An 18,654-nucleotide genomic window follows, 5' to 3' on the forward strand; every position below is an offset into this window, starting at 1 on the left:
AAATGGTCACATGGTAAAACTGCTTTCCCCATCAAAGAGGGTAAGATGACTCTGTTATCTCTGTAGACCAGAAAGGACATTCAAAGAGCTACATATGACTCACATGTTTATCAGCAGCTTTTCTTACGTAAAACTCTTCATTCCTGTCCTTTCGTCATTTCTCTCCCTCTTTTACCTTTTTAACTTGTGTTGGCAAAATATACAGTCAGGATATAATCAAAGTGCACAGTATTTTTGTTCTCCCAACAAGAATGCTTGTCTTTATAGATCTGCTTTTGGAGGAGGATAAAGAAGAAAATGTCACTATCCTCCCAGGCAGGTACCTAAAACCACATAGTGTGTTATATCTGCTGTCCCGGAAGAGAGGCATCGCTTCAATGCTTCAGGAAGCTCTGGGCTCCAGGCAAGTGTTTTTGGTCTGTCTGTTTTCTAACAGCAGATTAGAAAGACTCTGAGGACCTCCTTATAAAAGTTTGGTTATGGAAACCAGATGTTTACTGAAAGCTTATAATTCAAGGGGAAAGAACAAGGACCCTAAAAAGCATGGTATGTCCACTATGTGCCAAGTACCCTCATGAGGTTTTTGTGAGGATGTAGGGGTTTTCGTGAGGATGTAGGGGCCGGCTGAAGTGTTCCTCGAGGATGGGCTGTTGTTCCCTTGAAGAAATAGCTCCAGGGACCCACTGAGTTCTCCTCTGGCAAGATCAGTTCTATCCTGGGAGCCCTGAGTACCAAGCAGGATCCCTGAGTAACCTGAACTTCAGTGTCCAGCTGGTGGTGGACAGAGACCCAAAGAGTTCTCTTGACGTGTCTGTGGCATCATGTCTACCATGTTTTATTTCCCAGATCCTTGCATTCTCCACAGCACCAGGGAATGTCATTTTGTTTTGACTGAAGGTAAGGTGTGCTGCTGCTGCTGCTGCAGCTAAGTCGCTTCAGTCATGTCTGACTCTGTGAGACCCCATTGATGGCAGCCTACCAGGCTCCACTATCCTAAGGTAAGGTGTATGGCAAGCCATATAAAGATTCCTTTTTAAAATTATTTATTTATTTATTTATTTTTGGCTATGCTGGATCTTTGTTGTTATGTGGGCTTTTCTATACTTGCAGCGAGTGGAGGCTACTCTCTAGTTGTGGCGCGTGGGCTTCTCATTGCGGTGGCTTCTCTTGTTGTGACCACGAGCTGTAGGGTGTGTAAATTTCAGTAGTTGTGGTTCCTGGGCTCTAGAGCACAAGCTCAATAGTTGTGGTGCACGGGCTTAGCTGCTCCATGGCATGGAGATCTTCTTGGATCAGGGATTGAACCTGTGTCCTTTGTATTGGCAGGCAGATTCTTTACCACTGGGCCACCAAGCCCCATATAAAAATTCTTAAAGTTCCAGGAGAATAAGCTGGGGTTTATTGATAGAGTGAGCTGGTCAATATATCTCTTACCTAGCTTCCCCACAATGATTTTTCAATGCTTTCGCCATCCAATGAATGGAGATAGTCACCAGTGGATATTTTTCCTTGCTTTAAAGCTGCATTGTCCAACATGGTAACTAACCATGAGCCACCCACTTGAAATGTGGCTAGTCAGAAATGAGCTGTTTTGTAAGTGTAAAATATATACCAGATTTCAGTATGGTATCTGAAATGGTGAAAAAAGTAAAATATCTCAGCAACAGTTTTATTTATTTATTAATATTTTGACATTGAAGTGATAATATTTGGAAATATTAAGGTAAATAAAATATATTAATAATCAATCTCACCTTTTTTCTTGCTTTTTAAATAACATGTCTACTAGAAAATTTAAAATTGAATGCATGGCTGGCATTATATTTATTATTTGGATAGTGCTTCTCTAAAGAAGAAAAATGTCATTCCCTGGGAGCCCACAGAAGACTTGCCTTAGGGGATGAAGTTTCTAAGTTTCTAACTTGACCTGTTTCAGTGGTTCCCATGTTAAAATTCCGTCTCCATAGCATGATGTTCAAGGCCCTCTGTGAGTTGGCATTTCCTGCCTTTCAGCTGTTGTGGAGTGAAGGCTTGTGAGCCTCCAAAATTCACTGGCTGATGCCTCAGACCCACAGTGATGATATTTAGGGATGGAACCTTTGGGAGGTTTAGATGATGTCATGAGAGTGGGGCCCTTATGGATGGGATTAGTGTCCTTATAAAAGAGAATTCATAGAACTCCCTTGCCCTTTTTGCCTTGTGAAGACACTGAGAAGATGGTTGTCTAGGATCAGGAAGCTCTTACCAGACATCAGATCTGCCAGTGCCTTATCTTGGATTTCCCAGTCTCCAGAACTGCAAGAAATAAATGTCTAATGTTTTAAGCCACTTGGTCTGTGATGTTTTTGTTATAGCAGACCAAATGGACTAAGACACAAACTTCATCTCCTGCACTGCCTTGTTTTTGGTTTTTTTAAAATTTTATTTCATTTTATTTCCACGTGGAAGCACTGACAGAATTGAAAAGAGGCAGCATGTTCCACTTACTTTTCTGAAAGATCAAGTAACTAGATGAAGTCTCTCCCACCCAAAGCTGATTTAATAAACCTCACTCCAAACTCACCCTAAGCAAAAGATAAAAGGTTTGTGATGATCACTTAAAAAACTATTCCATGTGCGAGATGGTCCGTATTTAGATTTCTGTGACTTCGGTGCTTGATGTGCACTTCCCATCCTCTCTCCTCCCTCCACTGTCTTCAGGCCTTTCTTCCTTCAAAAGAGACTCAACACACAAGTGTGCAAATGGAAAAGGTAGTCAGTCTTGGTGCTGCAGGCTTAAAAGTGTTAGTCGCTCAGTCATGTCTGACTCTTTGCGACCCCATGGACTGTAGACCACCAGGCTCCTCTGTCCAAGGAATTCTCCAGGCAAGAATACTGGAATGGGTAGTCATTCCCTTCTCCAGGGGATCTTCCCGACCCAGTGATTGAACCTGGGTCTCCTGTGTTGCAGACAGATTCTTTAACATCTGAACTGTAAGCGAAGCCCATGCTCAGGTGGCTGCCAATGTCAGTGGATGGATGGACATCTCTCAACTTTGTGATATCCCCCCCGCATCATGGTCAGCCCATGGAGGATCACAGACTCCCAGGTTAAAATACAGACAAAACATGGGTATGTGCACATTTATGGGTCTAAAATATCAGAAAGTAAATCCACTGCAGAGATTCACAAAATGAGGAAGAGGGAGCTGACAGTGAGTCTGTGGCTGTTTCACTTAGCAGTAACAGTGCTGAACAGATTCCTGGCTAGGAGAGGGAGGGAGGTGGGGCAGTCAGAGAGGAAGCAGACATAAGGAAAGAAATGGAGCTCACCTGAAGCTGTGTCATTTTTTTCTGGTGATTGTGTAAGGCGTTTTGAACTGCAAAAACTTCTTTCCTTCACATTCTTCCAAATGTGTTGGAATATAACTGGTGATTCCGAACACAAATAAGACCCCTTTCATCTCCACCCCCAACCCCAAAGTCATCGTACACACCCACAACCCACAAAGTGCAATGTCCTGCACTGCCCACTTTAAACTCCATCCCTGTTGAATGGGAACTCAAATTGCCATGTACAGTAGATTCACAGGTCTGTGACTTTGCTGCCTCCTACTGCTTCTTTCCCTGAATTTATCATCCATTCAGTGCTCCCTCATTCCTGCCTGAACATGCACACTCCAAACAGGGAACTTTTCATTAAGTGTGTGAAGTATCGCTTCCAGAATATCAAAGCAAGAGCAACGATGACAATTATCACCACAATAACAATGGCGACAGCCTTCTATTGCTTGTTTGTTTTTGGTATCCAAGACATCTTACACTTGAGTCTCCATTCTGAAGGCCATCCTTGATTTCTTAAAAAGTCTAAATGCTCTTGAGTTTTCTCTCCTCAATATAAGGAAACACGGACATTCCCCCAGGATTCTCTGGTAGAGAAGAAAGGGGTCAAATCCTTTGCTATGCAGCAGAATCAGATTAATACCCATGGGAGCAAGCAAGGGAAGCAGTGCTTTGGGGTTCCTTCTCTGTGCCATGTACTGCCTGGTTTTTCAGATTCATGCTTCATTAAATCCTCATAGCAGCCACCTGGGCATGTAGTACTACTCACATTTTACAGAAAATGAAACTATAGTTTTATGAGGTTAAATGCCTTGATCAAGGGCCCTAAGGAAGTGGTTGGGTTGGGATTAAATACATAGGTATCCTTAGAGTTCTTATAGAAGTCTTTTTAGGGAATTTTCTTTGCTTCTGTAATACTGCCAGCTGTCACTCCTAGCTGTTGGGGTCATGGATAGCATCGTCAGCTTCATGATTTTCATTGGCAATTTGCTGCTTTTTGTTTGTTCTAAGCTGGAAGATGAAACACCCTACCTTCTTCCACTACTTTTCAAAGTGTGAGACAGACTGCCAGGGAGGCCTGGGGCTATTCCCCTGACTCTGCTCCATCACTGGGCCTTTGAAGAAATCCAGGATTCTCATCCACAGGCACTGGGCAGCAAATACCCTTTACTCACTTGGTTTACCTAACCTTCGCTCCTACTTGGCACCTCCAACAATTAGTCCCTATTAGAGTCTGCCTGGTATTTTTATCCCTTGCCTTCATCTCTTGAATCTTGGAATTCCTCATAGGCTGAACTATTATTATTATTAATGTTATAACTTAACATGAGATCTATGCTCTTACCAAGTTTTCAAGTTCAATACACTATTGTTAATTATAGCTGCAATGTAGTACAGCAGACTTCTAGGACTTACTCATTTTGCATAACTGAAACTTTATACTTGTTGGATAGCAAACTCCCTTTCCCCCTCCCCTAGCTTCTGGCATTCCATCTTCTGCATCTATGTGTTTCACTCTTCTGGGTAACTCTGATAAATGGAATTATGTAGCCTTTGTCCTTCTGTGAATGGCTTATCTTACTTAGCATAATGTATCATGTATATCCATGTTGTCACATACAGCAAAATTTCCTTCTATTTTTAAGGTTGTATAATATTCCATTATGTCTGTACACATGCATATATGCATACATATGTCATATTTTTTATCTATTCATCCATTAGTGGACATAGGTTGTTTCCATATCTTGCTTACTGTGACTAATGCTGCAATGGATACTGCTGCTGCTGCTGCTAAGTCGCTTCAGTCGTGTTCGACTCTGTGTGACCCCATAGATGGCAGCCCACCAGGCTCTCCCATCCCTGAGATTCTCCAGGCAAGAACACTGGAGTGGGGTGCCATTGCCTTCTCCGCAATAGAGACTAGAGTGCAAATATTTCTTCGAGATCCTGATTTCAGCTCTTTCGAATAAATATCCAGAAATGGGATTAGGGGATCGTATGGTAATTATATTTTACCTTTCTGAGGCACCTTCTATGTTTTCCATAGTGGGTGTTCTAATTTACATTCCTACCAAGAGCACAAAAAGTCCAGATTTCTTCTTATCTTTACCAACACTTGTTATCTTATGTTTCTTGGTAATAGCCATCCTAAGAGATGTGAGGTGATATGTCATTGAGGTTTTTGATTTGCATTTCCCTGATGATCAGTGATATTGAACACCTTTTCATGTACCTTTTGGCCATCTGTATGTCTTCTTGGGAGAAATAAACGTTGGGTTTGGTGATGTGTGCACCCTCTTTTCTGGCTTACTGTTTGCCTCTCAGCGTGTAAATTCTCCAATACCACGTACCTCCAAAGCTTTGAAAAAGTAAGAGTTTTGCTCTCCTCTCTCCACTCCTCCCAAGGCTCACAGGTCTCCTCCTCAGTGGGCCCGATCCTTAGATGTCCTGGCAATCAGGAACCATATCTAACGTTTCTTCACTTGGCTACTCAAGATCCAGGTGTTTTTTTTGCCTCTTAACTCTATCTGAATTCTGGAGACTTAAAGTTCTGTGAAGTTTGAGGTATTACTGTGTATAATTGTGGTTAGTTTGGGAGATGTAAAATATGCATATTTGGTTGAACAGTATAAGTACATTTGAAGCCTCAAAAGTATTTGCTCATGTGTGTTTATGTGTATGAACACATTTTTTGGTGTCCTTTTTCTTTAATAACTAATGATTCCACAGAATAAATACTCAGTTTCTTGAAGTTTCTATCTTGATCTTGCCTGTGAACTAGATGATGGGACTCAGGAGCCTTGGCTGAACTTTTGGTTTTCTGTAACACCTGTCCTTCCTGGAGAGCAAGAGAGAGCTCATGAGGGTGATGGCAACTCGAGGTGGGGGAGGGGAGAAGAGTGTTCTGAGGGGACCAATAAAAAGGGAAGCTGGAGACCTTGAACTTGTATTTTGTTTACATTTTATTTTGCCCAGAGTGTAGGTAAAAATTACACACTCTAGCATAATTCCTTCTTCGGGTGCAGCAAGCACAGATGGATTTGATTTCTATTTTTGGATGTTGCTCCCTTCTTGGTAGCCTTTTTATCTGAATCCCTTGATCATCAGAATAGTTTGGCAGTGCCGTATTTCAGGACAAAGTGAAGTGAAGAAGTGAAGTGAAAGCTGCTCAGTCATGTTTGACTCTTTGGGACCCCGTGGACTATAGAGTACACAGAATTCTCCAGGCCAGAATACTGGAGTGGGTAGCCTTTCCATTCTCCAGGTGATCTTCCCAACCCAAGGGATGGCACCCAGGTCTCCCGCATTGCAAGCAGATTCTTTACCAGCTGAGTCACAAGGGACACCCAAGAATACTGGAGTGAGTAGCCTAGCCCTTCTCCAGTGGATCTTCCTGACCCAGGAATCAAACCGGGGTCTCCTGCATTGCAGGCGTATTCCTTAGCAGTTGAGCTACCAGGGAAGCTCCATGGCAATGCTTCGGAGTTATTCCCATGACCCCAAGAGCAGCTTCTGGGAAACCAAAGTCTTTGGGTTCCAGGGGGAGTATGGTTGCAAAGCTGAAACTCAAAGGAATTGATGGGAGGGCACCACCAGAAGTGGAGCCTGTGGCTTAATTTGACTCAACACGGGAAACCTCACCCAGCCCAGACGTGGACAGGATGAAGTGAGGAACAGATAAATAATTGATAAATAATAAGATTCTGGTCTGAAGAAAGGGTAGCTATTTTTCAGCTCTAGGAATAGAGAAAGGCTGCAGTCAAATATTTGCATTACTTGATGCAAATAGGAGGATTTATATTCACCATATGCTTTCTCCTTGAACCACTCCCAGTAATAGACAAAAGGAACCACAGAGCTGCCCAACTCGAGAGTAATGAGGCTCTCTTGAGTTGGTGCAAAGCAGAAAAACCATATGCAGAATCATTTAATTTTTGCTTTTCTTTTGCCAGGGAGAAAAAAGAAAAGGGGGGTGAATCAAAATCTCTTCAAAATCTGATTTGGCCTTTTCCAGTGGGATCATTGATCTTCTCTATCTGGTTTTGCCAGTTAAACACTAATAATGCACTTTCTAAGGCATGATCTGTGAGGGCAATTTATTTCAAAATTCAAGCCTTCCTTCTTAAGACTATTTGCTATAATAGATACTGAAATAATATTGAGGATTAAATAAAAGAGGCACTTCAGAGAAAACAAATACACCAGTGGAGACTCCTCTGGAGAAACAATTTTTACTTGTCTCCTTGCACCCAAATTCAACCAATATTTTCTAGATGATTTCAGATTCCAGAAATAAAAAGAACTGAAGGAAAAGTAACCGACTCATCAGTCATGGCTACAGTTTATTGCATATACCAGACACTGGACTAGGCTCATTACACTCATGATTACATTTAATGCTCATAATGACACCACTAACTGGCCATTATTATACCCATTGTACTGACTGAGAATTTGGTTCTGAAGACTTCTGTGCCCACTTCTTCAAAAGACTTGGCTAAGAAACCTCAATTGTCAATGATTGGTTTTCTTCCTTTCTCATGACGGTTGATATCACTCTTCACATTCCAATGACTATCACTTTTTGTCAGTTGAACAATTGATTAATCAGTAATGACATCCTTTCTTCTCAGTCTAGGATTTCCTTGGAAACCATCTCATAGAAGACAGCCCAGACTAGTAGGTAAGTGAGGGATCCACTTCAGAAGGGGTGTTCAGGTCAACAAAAGATGTGGACACACCTTTGCAGAGCAATGCTCAGTGACTCCTTGCAGCCTTTCCTGATACAGTTCACTCAGAAGGCACTGCAAGTTCATTTGGCATTTCTGCGTGATGTTTGTGCATTCATTTAATCACCATAGAACTATTCTTCATTTGTTTGGGGGCTACACTATTCTTCTCACCTACCCTGTTGCCTTTTTAGGTTCTTATACCTTTCTTGGGGTGCTTAGTTCTCAAAAAGAACACCATGGTGATTCTTTATTCAACATTAAAAAAAGTATTTATTCATTTGACTGCCCTGGGTCTTAGTTGTGGCACATAAGATCTTTGAACTTCATTGCAACATGCAGGATCTTTAGTTGTGGCACGTGAACACTTAGTTGCACCATGTGGGATCTAGTCCCCTGACTAGGGATCAAATCCCAGGCCCCCTGCATTGGGAGCGGGGAGTCTTAGCCACTGAACCACCAGGGAAGTCCCTATTCAACATTATTTTTAAGCTTGTTCTATGTGAGAGCCATGATAGATAACAATGAAACTAAAAAAGTAAATTAAGGTATACTTTCTGTCATCAAGGAGCTCACATTTTGATGCAGGAGATAAACGTCTAAATAGCCATTTAGAAACAATATGGCAATTGTAGGGATGAGAGAGTAATTCATATGGGGAGCTAAACCTACTTGGCCTATCAGGGAAGACTTCCTGGAGGAGATGCTTGGATTGAATCTCAGTTCAGATTAGGTAGGATTAACAAGATAAAGAACTGAGAGTAGAAGAAATGGCAAGCAAGAACACAGTGTATGTGGAGAACTGCAAGCTTGATGTGAATGAAAGTGAAAGTGTTAGTCACCGAGTTGAGTCCAACTCTTTGTGACCCCATGAACTGTAGCCTGCCAGGTTCCTCTGTACATGGAATTCTCCAGGAAAGAATACTGGAGTGGGTAGCTATTCCCTTCTCCAGGTGATCTTCCCAACCCAGGGATCAAACTTGAGTCTCTTGCATTGCAGGTAGATTCTTTACCATCTGAGCCACCAGAAGTACACATTGAAAAGTAGGGGATTTCGAGAGATGAGACCATTAAATGAACCATCATGTTTAAAGGACTTGCACTGTGGTTATGGGGAACCTTTGAAGTGTTTTAAGCTGTACACTTCAATGTTCATAGGTGCAGTCAGATAGAAAGCCCAGTGGGTGAAAACTGGTAATTTATTCCTGTTTTCTTATTTAACCTACAGACAAAGACTCTGCAAAAGATCAAGAAGTGCAATGTTGCTGCATGATCACTTTCCCAGCCACACTTCCTCTCTAGCATTGGTCTTGTGAATTGATGGCTTCTTTACTCGCAAAGGAAGAGATGGATCAGGATGTCAGAAGACACGGAGAAAAGCAAGTAGCTTAAGAACTATTAAGAGATTAAAACCAAGAGGCTTGATCATTTCTGGCTTGAGCAACAGGGTGGTTTCTGTGATGTAAGAAGAACTGACTCTCTAGAGTCATGAAGATCAAGGATCACACTCCAGCTCCAACATTTAAGTTTGGGAAAGGTACCACCACCTCTCTGAGCCTTGACTTATCCTTCTGTTAGGACAGGTAATCATGTCCAACTGATAGAGTTTTGATGAGACTGCTCCCAGAAGAGTGCCTGGCAATGGTAGGCTCTCAGTGAGTGTGAATTATTTCCCTCCATAAATATCAGATGTTTCATTGGTCTCTGAACTAAAGCAGTTTCGTTTTCTCCCAATATTCTGTGGGGTGGAGCAGGGAGTTAGCCCTGGCAGTGATGCAGTTCAATGAATCCTAGCTCCGAGTATGTGTGAAGCTCTGTGCTAGGAGCTTGTGCTCTCTAAACAAAGTCTGATTCTTGTATTGACTCTGAATGCAGGTGCACACTTTTATAAATGAGGAAACTGGGTCCTCAGAGAATGGACGGCTTGCCCGTGATCCTGTGGATAGAAATGTTCAAATCCAAGATCTTATCAAAATTATTCTTTTCATTACTCCAAGCTTCCTACTACATACCAAGAATTTTGCTGGGCACTGGGGAACTGCAGAGTTCAATAAGACATAGTGTCGCTTCCTGAGAAGTTTATGGATTAATGAGATAAGGGCCACCGATATTTTTAGGGTTCTTAGAAAATGGTGTGCATATACAGAGAGAGATGAGCTCAGAATGCTATAGGAGCCAAGGGAGGAGGGGCAACTAAGGGATGGGGGACCCTCTGTGAGACTGGTTTCCTTGGAGCCCATTGTCTGTAGTCTGGAGACCAGATGCTAACCATTAGATGAAGCCTCAGGGCCAATTCCATGGAGTTGCTTCTGTGGCAGAAACATTGGCCCCGTCTACAAAGATTTCCTCTCTGTGTCCTCCTGGGCTGCGGGTGAGCTTACTTTGGAAGATTTGTGCCTCATTGAGGAAGGCACGGCTCTGCGTGGTTTCCATCCATCTGCTTGGTCTCCAAGATGAGTTTTCTTTTGAATGGGGAGAGGAGCCCATTTCCTTGCCACCTGTCAGTGTTTAGTGCGCCACTGTGGCTTATTACTGTCGCTGTCTGCTGCCAAAGAAAAGTGTGCACGCTTTGAGTAGCAGCTCATAAAAGTTAATATTCGGGGAAAGGAGGTCAAGCTGAGAATTGAAGTGGAAACATTTACTGTCAGTGCAATTACAATCCTTGTTCTCAAGCTTCATTCTCTGATGTCCAGCAGGGCTACCACTTCTTCATCCTCTTCTTCATGCCATATCTACTGGGCATGAATTCTGCCTCATCACATCACTCAAAGTCATTGCTGAGCAGGGTTAGCCACTACTGAGGAACCATTGACAACATGTTGTCAACTGTCATTGTATGTATTGACCAGGTTGTAAGTGGGGGCCATCTGATGTTTAGGGAGACACCAGACATTGAATTTTCTGCTGTGAAAAAGGAATGACTTCAGTCTAATTTGCTTTAGTTTAGTTCATTCCCATGAGTCTTTCTTGAGTACCACCAAAGACTACAGAGAAGAATGACATGGTCTCTGGCTCAAGGAACTAACAAGGGTTTCCACGTGTGTGTGTGTGTGTGTGTGTGTGCGCGCGCGCATGCGCGCGTGCATGCGTCTGTGGTGGAATGAACAAATACAAATGAGATGGGACATGTCCTATGTTGGGAAGCAGTGCAGGGTGATGAGGGGCCCAGGGGAGGGATACGGATGCTTCACTATTGACATGGGGCCAGGGGTTGCAAAGGGGTAATGGGCATGGGATTTGCATTTAGGGAAAAAAATCACCCTGATTGCAGTGTGGAGGACTAGTCAGAGCTGTTCTGGAATAAAACGCTACTTTAGCAGTCCAAGGAAGAGATGAATCAGGATGTTGGTGCAGACAAAGAAAAGTAGATGGTTCAAGAACTGTTGAGAGGTTAAAACTGGTGGGCTTGGTTACCCATGACTATGGTGAGTGAGGGTGAGGCAGGTGTCAGGATCACATCAACATTCCTGGTTTGAGTGACAGGGTGGTTAGTGATGCTCCTGAATGCTGATTCCTGGAAGAGATCAGAATGGGGGGATTGTAGAGGAAGAGCAAAATTCTGGTCCTTTGAGTGTGAGATGCTTTGGGATCATTCAAGGGAAGGGGCTAATTAGGAAGTTTTACGCAAAAACCTGCAACTGAAAAGACAGGTCTGGACTGGTTTTCTAAATGTGTGAGTCATTTTGGTTTTGGTGGTAACTGAAGCTGTGGGCATAGAAGATGGAGTTTTTTATTTTTAAAAATTGAAGTATAGTTAATTTACAATGATGTGTTAGTTTTAGGTGTACAGGAAAGTGAATCAGTTTTTATGTGTATATGTATATATATATAACTTGTTGGCTATCTGCTTTATATATAGTACCGTGTATCTTTTAATCCCAAGCTCCTAATTAATTTCCCACCCCCTTTCCACTTTGGTAACAGTAAGTTTGCTTCCTGTCTCTGTGAATCTATTTCTGTTTTGTAACTAAGTTCACTTGTATAATTTTTTTAGATTTCACGTATGTGTGTGCTCAGTCACTAAATCTGTCCGATTCTTTGCAACCCCATGGACTGTAGCCTGCCAGGCTCCTCTGTCCATGGGATTTTCCAGGCAAGAATACTAGAGTGGGTTGCCATTTCCTCCTCCAGGGGATCTTCCTGACCCAGGGACTGAAACCACATTTCCTGCATTGGCAGGTGGGTTCTTTACCACTGAGCCACCAGGGAAGCCTGTCATATATAAGTGATATCATACTTTATCTGACTTATTTCACTTAGTATGATAATCTCTAGGTCCATTCATGTTGCTGTAAATTATATTATTTCATTCTTTTTATGGCTGAGTAGTATTCCATTATATATATATATATTCCATATATATATATAATGTGATATATATATGTAATACATATATATATGTGTATACATATATATATATATTATGTGGTATGTATATATATGTACCACATGTTATTCATCCATCATCTGTCAATGGACATTTATGTTATTTCCATGTCTTATCTATTGTAAATGGTGCTACCATGAACATTGGGGCATTATGTATCTTTTCAAACTATAGTTTTGTCCAGATATGGAATTGCTGGATCATATGGCAACACTGTTTTTAATTTTTTGAGAAATTTCCACTGTTTTCCATACCGATTGCACCAATTTACATTCCCACCAACAGTGTAAGAAGGTTCCCTTTCACCATATCCTCTACAGCATTTGTTATTTGTAGATTTCAGACTGTTCAATCATGGCCATTCTGACTGGTGTGAGGTGGTATCTCACTGCAGTTCTGATTTCCACTTCCCTAATAATTAGAAATATTGAGAATCTTTTCATTTGCCTGTTGGCCATTTGCATGGAAGACAGTATTAATTAAGAAGAGAAGGACTGATCGGGACTAGGTTTTGAAGAATTCCGCTATATACAGGCTGGAGGAAGAGGATAACCCACAAAAGAGATGGAGGTGGTATGGCTAGAGAGGAAGAAAGAGCAGCAACAGGTTGTTAGATCATAAAAACTCAAGGAAAAGTATTTTGTAAAGAAGAAGGGTTAACAGAGTCAAAGGCTATTGAAAACCCAGTTGAGATGAGACCTAGAACATATGCACTGGACGTGGCTGCATGGACTTCACTGGAGATATCAGCCAGAGCTATTTGAGTGAAACGTCAGCCTCAGATCCAGATCAGAGGGGCTATGGAGTGTGTGGCGGGGTGGAGAAGGGGCAGTGGTGAAGACACTTTAGTGTTTGAGAGGAGGGGGATGAGTAGCAGCTGTACCTGGACTAGTACTGACAGTGGCAAAGGCATCAAAGCAGAGAAGGACCAGAGAGAGGTTGCAGAATTTGGAAAGAAAAAGATGTGATAGCAAAAGATTCCACAGGTGGTAGGTGGCTGTGGGATCCAAAGATCAGATGGAAGCATGATTGTGTCAGTTTCTTTCCTGTCCTAGTGAAGGATGGTGGGGCGGATGCTCTTGCAGGAAGAAGATCTGTGTGCCTGGTTGTAAGACTCTCCTTTCTGATAGCATTTGTTTTCTCTGTGAAATAAGAGATAACATCACCTGATGAGAGAAAAGAATGTGGATATGTGACCAAGGCAGAGCTTCAGAAGAGTGGATGGCTTTTATAAACATATACTATGGAGAGTGACAAGGAATGATGTAGGGTGTGTTTGACATACCCTACATGACAAGGATGATGCAGTACGTTTGCTTGGCAGGATGTGGGCTCACTTGAGGTTGGGGATCAAGACGGTGTAATGGATCTGAGATGCTCTGGTTGGCTTTTCCTGCTTAGACAGAGGCATGGAGATGGCACCCAGTTGGGTTTTTCCAGGCTTGGGTTTTGTCTGGAAGGTGAAAACAAAGGGCAGCAGATGGGCCAGGTAGCCTAGGGCATGGGCAAAAATGCCATAAAAATCATAGACCATGGAGACCAAGTTAAATCAATATATGAAGAAAGTAGAGGCCTGATGACCTGGGGAGGAACCAGAATTCAAGAATGAGTGAGTGAGTGTAGTCCAGTAAGCAAGATGAAAGGGGCATCAGATGGTGGCTGAAGGGGTGAGAAGGAGGGGAAGGAAGACTTTTGGAGATGAGTGGGTCAAAGGACTGAATTCTAAGAGGCCATCTTCAGGGTCATTCATGTGGATGTGGACATCAACAGATGGTGGCAGAGCCCAGGTGGAGATAACAATATGCACTAACCTTCAATGGATAAAGAGAAATGACTGACAGATAAGAGCAGCTAAAAGCAGGAGGAGGACAGACCCTTTGGTAGTAATTCAGAAAAACTTTCATTAAATGGCCCTAACTCTTCCTTTGGAGGGCATCAGTACATCATTTTAAGTATCCTGAAAGCATCTATTCACAATTCCTTCAGCATCTACCGACTGTCAATCATTTAGCATTGTTGAGCATCCTTTCTTTGCCAGGCACATTGCTAGAAACTAGGGTGACAGGTAAATGAGACACATTTCCCAGGGATTAAACTCTTCAGTAGAAGATACAGATGCAAAGACAGGAAACTGCAATGCCCTGTATTGTGCTATTTCTGAAACAGAGGAACACTTTTCTTCATGGCCCAGAGGGAATGAGGAATGAATTCTTATCAGAGATGGTGAACAAGATGTCCCATGAGAGAGACTTGTTTAGACTGAAAGCTGGAGAGTCCAGAAGTCCAATATCAAGGTATTGAGTGGGTTGGTTCCTTCTGGGGACAGGGAGAATCCATTCCATGCCTTGGTCCCAGCTTCAGCTAACTTCTGCAATTCTTGGCTTTCCTTGGTTTGCATGTGTGCCAAATTGCTTCAGTCATGTCGGACTCTGCAACCCCATGGACTATAGCCTGCCAGGCTCCTCTGTCCATGGGATTCTCCAGGCAAGAATACTGGAGTGGACTACTGTGCCCTCCTCCAGGGGATCTTCCTGACCCAGGGATTGAACTCTCATTTCTTATGTCTCTTGCATTGGCAGGCGGGTCCTTTACCACTAGCTTCACTTGGGAAGCCCTTCCTTGGTTTATGGCTATATAACTCCTATCTGTGCCTCTGCCTTCGTGTGGCCCACTCTCTTCTATCGCTCACCCTAAACCCAAGACTGTATTATTTCAGTTCAGTTCAGTTCAGTCGCTCAGTTGTGTCTGACTCTTTGTGACCCCATGAATCGCAGCAAGCCAGGCCTCCATACCCATCACCAACTCCCGGAGTCTACCCAAACTCGTGTCCATCGAGTCAGTGATGCCATCCAGCCATCTCATCCTCTGTTGTCCCCTTCTCCTCCTGCCCCCAATCCTTCCCAGCATCAGGGTCTTTTCCAATGAGTCAACCCCTCGCATGAGGTGGCCAAAGTATTGGAGTTTCAGCTTCAACATCAGTCCTTCCAATGAACACCCAGGACTGATCTCCTTTAGGATGGACTGGTTGGATCTCCTTGCAGTCCAAGGGACTCTCAAGAGTCTTCTCCAACACCACAGTTCAAAAGCATCAATTCTTTGGCGTTCAGCTTTCTTCACCGTCCAACTCTCACATCCATACATGACTACTGCGAAAACCATAGCCTTGACTAGACGGACTTTTGTTGACAAAGTAATGTCTCTGCTTTTAACTATGGTATCTAGATTGGTCATAACCTTTCTTCCAAGGAGTAAGCGGCTTTTAATTTCATGGCTGCAATCACCATCTGCAGTGATTTTGGAGCCCCCCAAAAAAAGTCTGACACTGTTTCCACTGTTTCCCCATCTATTTCCCATGAAGTGATGGGACCAGATGTCATGATCTTAGTTTTCTGAACGTTGAGCTTTTAGCCAACTTTTTCACTCTCCTCTTTCACTTTCATCAAGAGGATCTTTAGTTCTTCTTCGCTTCTTGCCATAAGGGTGGTGTCATCTGCATATCTGAGGTTATTGATATTTCTCCCGGCAATCTTGATTCCAGCTTGTGTTTCTTCCAGCCCAGCGTTTCTCATGATGTACTCTGCATATAAGTTAAAGAAGCAGGGTGACAATATACAGCCTTGACATACACAGCCTTTTCCTATTTGGAACCAGTCTGTTGTTCCATGTCCAGTTCTAACTGTTGCTTCCTGAACTGCATACAGGTTTCTCAAGAGACAGGTCAGATGATCTGGTATTTCCATCTCTTTAAGAATTTTCCATAGTTTATTGTGATACACACAGTCAAAGGCTTTGGCATAGTCAATAAAGCAGAAATAGATGTTTTTCTGGAACTCTCTTGCTTTTTCAATGATCCAGCAGATGTTGGCAATTTGATCTCTGGTTCCTCTGCCTTTTCTAAAAGCAGCTTGAACATCTGGAATTTCATGGTTCACTTATTGCTGAAGCCTGGCTTCGAGAATTTTGAGCATTACTCTACTAGCATATGAGATGAGTGCAGTTGTACAGTAGTTCGAGCATTCTTTGGCATTGCCTTTCTTTGGGATTGGAATGAAAACTGACCTTTTCCAGTCCTGTGTCCACTGATGAGTTTTCCAAATTTGCTGGCATATTGAGTGCAGCACTTTCACAGCATCACCTTTCAGTATTTGAAATAGCTTAACTGGAATTCCATCACCTCCACTAGCTTTGTTCATAGTGATACTTTCTAAGGCCCACTTGACTTCTCATTCCAGGATGTCTGGCTCTAGGTGAGTGATCACACCATCGTGATTATCTGGGTCATGAAGATCTTTTTTGTACACTTCTTCTGTGTATTCTTGCCACCTCTTCTCAATATTTTCTGCTTCTGTTAGGTCCCTACCATTTCTGTCCTTTATTGAGCCCATCTTTGCATGAAATGTTCCCTTGGTATCTCTAATTTTCTTGAAGAGATCTCTAGTCTTTCCCATTCTGTTGTTTTCCTCTATTTCTTTGCATTGATCGCTATATCATCTAGAAATCTTCAATTTTATCTGCAAAAGCTCTACTTCTAAATAAGGTCATATTCATAGGTCTACAGGCTAGCACTTGAGTAGAACATTTTTAAGTTCACTATTCAACTTCCTACACCCTCCCTGTAATTGGCATAAGTTTATCCCCATGGTCTGATACCTGGATGAATTTCTCTTTTTTTTCCTCAGTGCCCACGTCCTTCCATATAACTTACCTGGTGTCCAGCTTATATGGTCCTAGGATCTACCTTTCACTTTTTTTTATTGTAATCTCCCCCCAAAGTTTGAAAACCTGCTCCCGAGCCATGTGTTGTCCCATGCTGCTTGGCTGCCTTGACCCTGTTTCCTGGCTGTTGAAGATCTTCTGCCCTGAGGTGGCCACTGGCCTGTGCCTGTCTCTCTCCATATGGTCAAAGGCGCTCTGTCAAAGGTTCCAGCATCTTACCCTATACATCAGATCCCCTCCAGACTCCATTTTCTCCCATCACCCACAACCTGCTTGCTGGGGCCTGGGGCTTATATGTTTCATCTGGGTCTGGGAACCTGGCTTCCTGCCTCTCTGACCAATCATTTCTCCCTCTTTGTGATGTCTTGGGTTTTGATCCTGGCTGTGACATTTGCATCCTGGCAGCAGCTCTAGCCTAACCTCATCCCAGTCCTGGATCCTAGAACCCTTCTGACCTGGCCCATTGTCTTGAATGTATACCTGTGTACAAATGAGATAGAACTTATCCCACACCTGCTATGTTTTCTTTCCCAGGTCTCAGATCCTTCTGGTTCCCTCTTTTTGATCATGTCACCAGAAAAGGCCTCAGGAGAATGAGAACAACACAGGTCTCACTTTCTGAAGATCCAACAAGGTGATTGCATTGTCCTTGCAGAATTCACTAGGCCTGTGCTGTCCCATGTCAGTATGTGCAGATTTCAATTACACTGCCCCTACTTACTAAATGGCCTTCCCAGGTGTTGCTGGTGGTAAAGAACTTGCTTGCCAATACAGGAGACATAAGAGATGTGGGTTTGATCCCTGGGTCAGGAAGATCTGCTGGAGGAGGGCGTAGCAACCCACTCCAGGATTCTTGCCTGGAGAATCCCATGGACAGAGGAGCCTGGTGGGCTACAGTCCACAGGATCACAAAGAGTTGGACACAACTGAAGTGACTTAGCACTCACACACTTACTAGATGTCTGACCTTAGGAGGGTGAATTGTCTCCTCTGCTTCAGCCTCATCTGTAAAATGGGGACAATAATAGAACTTTCTCTACAGCTCTGTCTATATAGAACAGTCTGTATAGCAGAGACATTACTTTACCAACTAAGGTTCGTCTAGTCAAGGCTATGGTTTTTTCAGTAGTCATGTATGGATGTGAGAGATGGACTATAAAGAAAACTGAGCACTGAAGAATTGATGCTTTTGAACTGTGGTGTTGGAGAAGACTCTTGAGAGCCCCTTGGACTGCAAGGAGATCCAACCAGTCCATCCTAAAGGAAATCAGTCCTGAATATTCATTGAAGGACTGATGCTGAAGCTGAAACTCCAATACTTTAGCCACCTGATGCGAAGAACTGACTCATTGGAGAAGACCCTGATGCTGCGAAAGGTTGAAGGCAAGAGCAGAAGGGTATGACAGAGGATGAGATGGTGGGATGGCATCACCGATGCAATGGACATGAATTTGAATAGCCTCTGGGGGTTGGTGATGGACAGGGAAGCCTGGTGTG

The 18,654-nt window shown here is 43.0% G+C and overlaps 1 long non-coding RNA gene across 2 annotated transcripts; it reads right to left on the reverse strand.

Moving 5' to 3' along the window:
• Nucleotides 1-9,235: 9,235 nt before the first annotated feature.
• LOC145540927 (uncharacterized) lies at nt 9,236-17,498 on the reverse strand. 2 transcript variants are annotated; one of them, XR_014078643.1, is made up of 4 exons: nt 17,377-17,462; nt 11,367-11,568; nt 10,436-10,958; nt 9,236-9,990 (listed from the first exon to the last, which is right to left on the reverse strand). It is a non-coding gene; the product is annotated as an uncharacterized LOC145540927 (long non-coding RNA). The 2 variants fall into 2 exon arrangements; XR_014078644.1 differs by lacking the exons at nt 10,436-10,958; nt 11,367-11,568 and having other exon boundaries at nt 17,147-17,498.
• Nucleotides 17,499-18,654: the final 1,156 nt, after the last annotated feature.

This window comes from Giraffa tippelskirchi, chromosome 3 (assembly GCF_054371585.1).
Source record: "Giraffa tippelskirchi isolate mGirTip1 chromosome 3, T2T-mGirTip1v1.2.pri, whole genome shotgun sequence".
Lineage (NCBI taxonomy): Eukaryota > Metazoa > Chordata > Mammalia > Artiodactyla > Giraffidae > Giraffa > Giraffa tippelskirchi.